General features: G+C 43.7%; 1 protein-coding gene across 1 annotated transcript in view; it reads right to left on the bottom strand.

Moving 5' to 3' along the window:
- Positions 1-4413, bottom strand: part of MIOS (missing oocyte, meiosis regulator, homolog (Drosophila)) — a 54921-nt gene extending 50508 nt beyond the window's left edge. The window contains exons 1-2 of the mRNA XM_012647892.1: positions 4257-4413; positions 3191-3287 (exon numbers count right to left, since the gene is read on the bottom strand). The gene's annotated coding sequence lies outside the window, so the exon portion shown is untranslated. The remainder of the gene's footprint in view (positions 1-3190; positions 3288-4256) is intronic.
- Positions 4414-8188: the final 3775 nt, after the last annotated feature.

Here is an 8188-nt window from a genome sequence, read left to right as displayed (position 1 = left end):
AATTCTATAAACCTTAAATAAGTATTAAAAATGAGATCTTTGAAAAAATAAAGTCTAGCAGTGGAAGCACAAACTAAAAATAGCTCTATAGTTAAAAATGATGTTTTAATAATAAAAGATGTCTACAAAAACTTAAATGTGTGTTTTTACCTGAGGCTAGCAAGAGGCAATAGTCTTGATTCAAAACAAATGAACATACTTAAAACCTTCATTACAATTTCTACCTGTAAAACCAGGTTGTCAGTTCCTAGAGGGCAAAGTAATGGTTCATTTATCTCTCTATCCCTAGGACCATATATGGAACCTGGCACAGACTCCTAATAAAGATACATTAATACTAAATAATTCAACTCAAACGTAATTGTTTTACCTTTTGATCTTGCAAAAGTTTCAGCTAGGAATTGCCAGTCTAGAATTTCACAGACTCATAATTTAGACAATTAGGAAAACCATTTAAGAATTCTTACACTGGTTTTATTTCCTTGACATTTCTGAAGCCTAGGATCAATCATTTCAATTATATTCTTACTAGCATCCTCAATTTCTTCATTTCCTTGTCACTTTGGGTTTGCCTTTCCCCAAACCTAGATCAACCTAATTATTTACCACCTTGTCTCCTCCACTGAGGTTGTCAAGTGCTACCAGACTGAGGACAATCTCAAGGCTCTGCATACTGATTCCATAAGAAATTAAGGCATACAACATGTTTGGTCTGTGGTGCTGGCTCAGCAATTCTTTTATTCATCTTTCCACTCTGGTCCTTTGGAAATTAAGTGTTACAGAATATCAGCATGATTTTTTTTTTTTGGTTACTCACCACTATAACGAGGATCAGAGCGATCTTTTTACAACACAAACTTGACCAGGTTATTCAACCCGTGCTTAAAATGATTTCCAACCACTCTTAGTATAGCATTCCAAATCTTTAATATAACCTACAAAACCCTAAAAATGCCTTTGGCCTCTATCTACTGTGCTGGCCTCATGGCATACCATTTTCTTTGCTAACTGTGTTCTAGCTATGCTGTCCTTCTTTTCAGTTCCTGGAACCCCTTGCCCCCCAACACCATATCTTTGCAAATGATGTTTCCTCTGGCTGGAGCATCTTCCCTCCCTTCCTAGCCAAGTTAACACCTGCTCAACCTTGACATCAACCACCCTTATCCATTCCCTAGCCTAGGTCAAGTTACTCATACCACACTCTCATTAAACAGTATTCTTTCCCTTTAAATCACCTACGTCTGTCTCTTCTATTGGATTATAAACTCCATAAGAGCAGGTAAAATATCTTTTGTTTTCCACTGTACTTCCAGCCCCTAGTACAGGGCTAGGCACTTAGTACATAGTTAACAAATATTTAAATAAATGTATGTGTTGAATGGTCCCTCTGACACTTCTCACAACTGCTATCTTCAATTTTTACCGATTTCCTCATGCTTCAACCCTCTACCATTCCTAGTAGATGTTGGCTCCAGCCAAGATCAAAGTGCCCACTGTCATAACTGGTTTCAATGATGGGCAAGAGTCCCAAAATAAGCCATCCTAACAGAGGATTACTCTAATACTCTTTCATTTATTCTCTCGCTATTGATTGGGCACCTTCTATGTTCTAGGCACTGTTATAGATGCTGGGAATGTAGCGGTGAACAGGGGCAGATAGGTGCCTGGTTTAATAAAGATTGCATTCTAGCAATAAAGTTAAGTCCAATCTTAAAGCGAGTTTAAAAATTTAAGAATGAGAAGCAAGAGAGGCACCTCATGTAACAGAAGTAGCTAAGACAGCAAAGAAAAGGAACAGATACTACCAAGTAAGGGTCCATACACTCTCACAGAGGAAATCTCCTGAATGGAGATATCCCAAGATCTGGCCCATCTTCCTATCTCACTGAAAGATAAATACTCAAATAAACATACTTTTTTTTCTAGGCTTCCATTCCACAACTCTACTCCTTATACAACAGTCTAAGTAAACCTGATGTCACATGGAAAAATCCATCTTACAAAACACAAAATAGAAAGTGTTACTGTAATTTTTAAAACTGTGATTTACATGACTCTCAATGGAAAATTATCAGCATTTCTTCTGATGTCATGCACTTAAAATATTTATATTACCATTCACAAAATCTCATTACAGTAATTTATGCAGAATCACAGAACTTAAGAGTTAGAAAGACACTAGGAAATTCTTCTCACTTCATGTGGGAGTAAACTGAATATCAAATGTTTTGGTGCTTGTGCAATGTCTCTCAACTTCCATCCTAGACTACTGCATAGAGAAAGGATCAGCTACATAACACGTGGGGCTGCTTACTAAAAAACTGTTTAAAAATTTCAAGATGGGCCGGGCGCAGTGGCTCACGCCTGTAATCCTAGCTCTCTGGGAGGCCGAGGTGGGCGGATTGTTTGAGCTCAGGAGTTCGAGACCAGCCTGAGCAAGAGTGAGACCCCGTCTCTACTAAAAATAGAAAGAAATTAATCGGACAACTAAAAATATATAGAAAAAATTAGCCGGGCATGGTGGTGCATGCCTGTAGTCCCAGCTACCCGGGAGGCTGAGGCAGGAGGATCGCTTGAGCCCAGGAGTTTGAGGTTGCTGTGAGCTAAGATGATGCCACGGCACTCTAGCCCAGGCAACACAGTGAGACTCTGTCTAGGGAAAAAAAAAAAAAAAAAATTTCAAGATAGTTACAGCAGACCACTAAGCCAAGTGCTAGTGATTCTAAATGCTGGGCCCTGTGCTATTATTAGGGCATAGGTTGCACATTATGAAGGTAGCCCTTTGTAGAGAGGAACACCTACAACTACTCTCTTAAGAAAAGTATTCGCAATTTAATACATAATATAGATGGATCCTCACCAATGAACACACATCACTAGGAATCTAGAGTAGACCAAAGAAAACAACCTGGAGTCAGCAATCCTATGGCCACTGACTAGCTTAGACCATAACAAATCTTTTAATATTTCAAAACCATAACACTGAGATAGAATCTATCCTACTCCAATCTCACAAAGTTGTGACAATTTATTGAAACGAGCCCTTCACATCACATGGATGTTAGTATTACTACCATTCCCTTAGTCAGCCCTGGAAGTCAATATTTTTTTCGCATGCTGGAGACACTGAAAAACTGCATGTAGAAGGGGTGGGGTTTGCAATAATTACAGCTTATATTCAGATCCTCACCTTCAAGTTTAATAAGTGCTCATTTCCCATTAATGGTTTCTCAGCAAAGGAAAGGCATGCTGATTCTGTGTTCATCCCCGGAACATGTGTAACAGCACTGTCCAAAAGAAATAAAGTGTGAGCCAAATGATTTAAAAATTTCTAGTAGCCACATTAAAAAGTAAAAAAAAAAAAAAAAATGGAATTACCTTTAAAAATACATTTTATTTAACCAATATATAAAAAATGTTATCCTTTCAACATGTAATCAATGTAAAAATAATTATGTGAGATTTGTTTACATTTTTTGGGTACCAAGTCTCAGAAATCCGATGTGTATTTTACACTTACAGCACATCTCAACCCCATGAGGTTACTCGACAGTGAAGTCCAATACATTACAATAATACTAAATGTACAAAGTATCCAATCACATGCTTTTAGTTGTTGCCTTCTACTTTTCCTACCGTGGCAAATTACAACGACAGTAGTTTCAAGAAAATTCCCACCATCACTATCCTCAAGGAGATGCACTGCACAATGACCAAACTTCCCTTAAAATATAGTTATACAAAAAGGCCTGCCAAAGCAGTCATTTGCTAAGCAATTTAGCAAAGCCCAAGGAAAAGGTGAGAGGCTCCATTCATCCTCTTAAGGAATTTTCATTAGTCGTATCTGAAGAGAAGAGAGCTCACCGGGAGACAGGCCGTTTAAGAAGTACAGTATTTAATAGGGTACAACTCAAACAGGGCATGTTGCTATTCCGGGTAAACCGCGCATCTGAGGGCGAGTCCCATGCTCCAGACACGAGGCTGAGCCTGCCGTCAAAGGGTGGGACACGGCTGCGCACGACCCCACCGCCCTGGAGGAGGTCCCAGCGCGCCCTCGCGCCGCCCGCAGTCCCGGGCTCCTGCCGAGGCCCGACCGGCCGCTCGGCGCGGTTATCATCCCACCGCACGGAACGCGACTCCCCGCCGATCTCCCGGGCCCGCCTCTGCCCTAGTCTTTCAACTAGGCTATCTCGGACCCCTCGCGGTGGCCGCCTCGCTCCTGAGAGCCGAGACGCGGCCTGGCCGCACTCACCGACCTGAGGTGGCAGCGCGCCGCCGCACGGCCGCTTCCGGCCTGAACACCGCCCCTCCCGCCTCCGGAGCCGGGACGCGGGCAAGATGGCGGTGGCGGCGGCGCGGCCCGTGACCGGGACCACCCGACCGGGACCCACGACCCCACCACCACGCTTCGGGGCCGCGCGGCCGCGCCTGGGCCTCGGAAGGGGAGTTCCCTGCCCGCGAGCCCCGCCCCCCCGCGCCGGGATCGCCCCGCCCCCACGCCCCAGTCTGCCCCGCGGCCCCGCCCCTAGGGCCGGCCAGCCGGATGCCCCGGCTGGCAGACTCCGACTGCTTTTCAGAGCCGCTGTCTGGTTTCCAAGCACGTTAACTTACTTTAGCTCATTTGATCGATTTTAATTTCTATTAAAATTTAATGCAGGATATGTAGTAGAAGCTCCAGGGTATTTGATTCATGATGTATTCACTCATTGATTCATTCCACAAACTTGTCTTGAGCACCTATTGTGTACCCAGTACGGTGCTGGCATGCTGGAGATACAGGAGTGGAGTAAAAAGACGTGGTCCCGGCAGGAAGAGGCAGTACGAGTGATGGATTACTGGGGGTAATACAGTGCTTGCTGCACAGGAGGGACGCCCGGTCGGTGTCCGGGGTCAGGAAAGCTTCCTTGAGGACCACTAGGCTGAGACAAGAAGAATGAATATGGGAGTAGCCAGGAAAGGGAACGGGGCTGAGGGAATTGCTAGAGAAGAGCCTTCTGGGGCTGAGGAAGAGCAAGTGCTGGGTCAGGAGGGAGGACGTAGCAGTGGGGAAGCAGTGGATGAGTGAGCAGGGGAAGTGCGGAGTGATGATGTAACAGAAAGGCATTGGAACTAGCTTAGTGAGTTGGGCGGACTTTCTCCTAAAAGCAGTGGTGGAGTCATTGCAGGTTTTTAGCCAGGTGAGTGGTATGATCATTTTTTCCTCAGAGAGGCGGCGGGATGGAGTATCTGGATGAGGGATGATAGAAACCCAAGCTACCAGTGGTGTGCAGAGTGGGGATGGGGAGCAGTTGGTGGCCTGGGGAATATTTAGAAGGCGGGATGAATAGAGCCTGATGATTGACCAAGTGGGTGTGCAGAAAGAGGATTCTAGGTTTCTGACTCCCAAAACTGAGTGAATGGTGCCGCCACAGGTGTTACAAGTCTGACACAGGTTTTCTTCAGATGCCCGACAGTCTTTGCTTATCTGTTCATGCTTAAAAGTAGATGGTCTTGGGCTAGTGGTGGTGATTGCTATAAACAGCATAATGACCTTAGTTTTGATGCTCTTCAAGGCAGATAGTTTTGGTAGAAGAGTGAGTTTGAGGAGAGTATTGCCTTCTTATTCCTGTCCTTGGAAGAATGGAGACTGAAGAAATCTCTGCATTACTGAGGAAAGACTCCACAGGATTCATGACTTCAAACACTGTCTTGCCAATCTTCTCAATGGTTTTGGCCCTGGCTCCAACTCCCCACACAAAACCTCAGATCAATACAAATCTCTCCCTTATTCACTCCTACCATGCATAGCTGAGGAAAACTTTTCCCCCTGCACTCAGATGACTTTGCCTCCTACTTCAGAAAGAAAATTAAAGTTATTAGGGCAGGAATTCCCACAGCCTCCCGCTGCTTCCTCCTGTTTCAACATCTTCATTCACTCCCATTCTTATCTTCTTCCAGCTGACATAGTGGAAGAGGAGGGAATGTGGCATGTTTCTCCACATCTGAGACCTTGCACCATCAATTTTCTCCTCTTTTCTTCTATGTATCTTCAACCTCTCCATTTCTACTGGTTTTTTACCTTCAACACACGTTTGAGTCAGTCTTATTTTCTCTTCAAAGGAGAGGACTGTACTTGTTCTCTTTAATTCCACTTCCTCCTGTCTCCCCTGAATTCACACCACTAAGTCTTTCGTGTCACCCAAACTGCCACTTGTTAAGGTCACTCATGACCTCCATGCTGCCAGTTCCAATGGCCAAATCTTCACCCTTGCAGCTTTTGATACTCTTGACTACTTCCTCCCTCTTGAAATACTTTATCATTCTTTCTGGTTTGTCTCCTGTCCCTGTGACTTTTCTGTTCCTTGAACGTGGCAAGCATGCTCTTGCCTCAGGTGCTCTGCACTGGTTGCTCCCTCTGCTTCCTCCCACCAGATATCTGCATGCCTCATACTCTCTCTTTATTTAAGACTGCTCACTTGTCACTGACTACCTATAAATTAGCTCCTCTGTCCTTCTGCTTTGTTTTTCTTCATAACACTTACCACAACTTCATATACACAGTCATCTCTTTACTTGCCTATAGTTGTCTTTTTCTAGAATATATGCTCCACATCCCCATTTTCATTCTGTTCTTTTTCTTTTTAGTAAGATGACATACCTCTACACTCAAGTTTTAGCAGGGCACTTGGTGACCCAGTTAGAGATGACATTCCTTGGCCTCCCTTTCAGCGAGATGTGGCTGCATAAAAAAGTGCCCCATGAGATGTGACTAGAACTGGATCATGTCCCTTAAAAGGGAAGCTGCTTGCCCTATACTTCCTCTTCCCTCGTCCTGCTGTCTGGAAAATAGCAAAAAGAAATATAGGCTGGAAATTAAAGCCATACATTGAGGAAGGCAAAGCTGTCCCATTAGCCTAGGTCCCAGCTTAATTTCAGGGAACTGAGGCACTTCCTCCTTTGGATTAACCACAGACTTCTGGACCATAACACAAGAGAAAACAAACTTTGTTCTTTTAAAGATCATTGTTGGCTGGGCACGGTGGCTTATGCATGTAATCACAGCATGTTGGGAGGCCAAGGCGGGAGAATCACTTAAAGCCAGGAATTCGAGACTAGCCTGGACAACGTAGTCAGAACCTCTCTCTACAAAAAATTAAAAAATTGGCCAGATGTGGTCGCATGCACCTGTAGTCTTAGCTACTCAGGAGGCTGAGGCAGGAGGATTCCTTGAGCCGAGGAGTTTGATAATAGTGCACTCTAGCCTGGGTGAAAGAGCAAGACCCTGTCTCCAAAAAAATTAAATAAACAAACGAACAAATAAATAAATAAAAATCATTGTTTGTTTGGACCCGTTTGTTGTAGTGGTTTAGCCAATTGCCTAACTAATACTCAGGGGCTTTGTCTATTTTATGCTTTGCTTAATTTCCAGGACCTAAAACAGTGAATAACACAGAGAACGTGGTCAATGCAAATTCACTGGATACATCCTAAAACAATAGCTTTCTCTATTCTACACCCCCCTCTACCTAGTATATTTTTCTCTGCTTCCTTTCCTACCTAAGTTGGCAACCCTTTACTATAAAAGGACAGATAGTAAACATTTTAGACTTTTGGAGCTATATGGTCTCCACTGCAACTACTTAACTCTGCATTATAGTTAGAAAGTAACTGTCAACAAGGAGTGGAGAACAGTTGAGTTCCAATAAATCTTTATTTACAAAATAGCTGGTAGGCAGATTTGGCCCACAGGGTACAGTTTGCTGACACCAGTTGTAGATAATGGGGATACCTACATGTTTATCTCTATTGTAGACAATGTCATTTTTGTCTGCAAAGAACTTCTCTTTCCATTGGGGAATTGCTCTGTTCTGTGTGGTTCTGAGGAGAACACCAGTCACACTACCCCTAACACACAGATGGACATGTGATCCAGAATTGCATAGAGAAACCCGTTCATCTGGATAGAGTGATTGGATCAGGAATGGACACATGATCCTGGGACTGTTCTGCTATAGTTCTCAAGGAAGACAGTCTCTTACTTTTAGAGGGATGGTCTCAGTGTTGGAGGGATGAGAATCTGGGGCTGTCAGTAGATATCTGCCTCCCCAGTTGGAGGAAGCTTGTTTGTAGTCAGAAAAAAACAAGGTCAACACAAGAAAGCAGAACTGAGAGATAAACAGGGAGAGAATGCTAGTCAAATTGGTTAAGC

This window comes from Propithecus coquereli, unplaced genomic scaffold, assembly GCF_000956105.1.
Source record: "Propithecus coquereli isolate 6110/MARCELLA unplaced genomic scaffold, Pcoq_1.0 Scaffold108, whole genome shotgun sequence".
NCBI classification, from domain to species: domain Eukaryota; kingdom Metazoa; phylum Chordata; class Mammalia; order Primates; family Indriidae; genus Propithecus; species Propithecus coquereli.
Note: the sequence above shows the minus strand (reverse complement) of the source record. Positions and strands in the feature narration are given on the sequence as shown.